Below are 1,290 nucleotides of genomic sequence, written 5' to 3'. Positions count from 1 at the left end.
CTTGTGCCCCCACACCCAGCTAATTTTTTCATTTTTTAAAGAGATGGGGTCTTGCTATGTTACCCATGCGGGTCTCAAAATCCTGGCCCCAAGTAATGCTCCCACCTCAGCCTCCCAAAGTGCCGGGATTATAGGCATGAGCCTCCACACCTTGCCTGAAACTCATTTTAAAACATATTGTAGGCCAGGTGTGGTGGCTTATGCCTGTAATCCCAGCACTTTGGGAGGCTGAGGCAGGAGGATCACCTGAGGTTGGGAGTTTGAGACCAGCCTGACCAACATGGAGAAACCCTGTGTCTACTAAAAATACAAAATTAGCCGGGCGTGGTAATGCATGCCTGTAATCCCAGCTACTTGGGAGGCTGAGGCAGGAGAATCTCTTAACCCGGGAGGCGGAGGTTGCAGTGAGCCGAGATCACACCATGGCACACCAGCCTGGGCAACAAGAGCGAAACTCTGTTTCAAAAAAAAAAAAATCATATTGTGAATGCTTGACCATAAAAGTTATCAAGATTAGCCTCAATCACTAAAATGAAAGTTGACATCTTTTGAGGAAAACACCAGGAAATTACTCCACCCAAGAAAACAAAGTTGTTTTTGAGCCACCTGTCTTAGCAGGCCCCAAGGGCTTGGCTCAGCAGAAAGTACATTCACATCACAAAACTCAACAGGCAAAAGCATGTGACTGCCCAGCCAAACCATGTGTCTGTATGATTTTTGACTAAAAAGGTCATATTCACATCTGTCAATATTGCGGAAAGTATCAGGTCCCAAACCCATCCCCAAACTCCACTCTATATGTCTTCTTCCTCCCTGCAAAAGACTTCCTTTCCCAACCTCCTCCCTTCCTCCAGGACAGCCTTCATTCTGTCCTGGAAGAAAGAGAAAAGAAGAGGCTTGATGTGGTGGGTTACACTTGTAATCTTAGCACTTTGGGAGGCTCAAGTAGGAAAATTACTTGAGGCCAAGGGTTTGAAACCTACCTTAGCAACATAACAAGACCTTGTCTCATTCTTTTTTAACGTATAAAAATGTTTTTTTAAAAAAAACCACAGTCTTGTTGAGAGAGAAAAATAAAGATCGACACTGGAAATGGTTAACTGAGAAGACAGTAATTTGTTTTAAATTGTCATAAAGAGCCGGGCACGGTGGCTCAAGCCTGTAATCTCAGCACTTTGGGAGGCAGAGGCGGGTGGATCACGAGGTCAAGAGATCGAGACCACCCTGGTCAACATGGTGAAACCCCGTCTCTACTAAAAATACAAAAAATTAGCTGGGATTACAGGCACG

Source organism: Sapajus apella, unplaced genomic scaffold (genome assembly GCF_009761245.1).
Source record: "Sapajus apella isolate SASKATOON/1434 unplaced genomic scaffold, GSC_monkey_1.0 scaffold4, whole genome shotgun sequence".
Lineage (NCBI taxonomy): Eukaryota > Metazoa > Chordata > Mammalia > Primates > Cebidae > Sapajus > Sapajus apella.
This window is presented reverse-complemented; position numbering follows the sequence as displayed.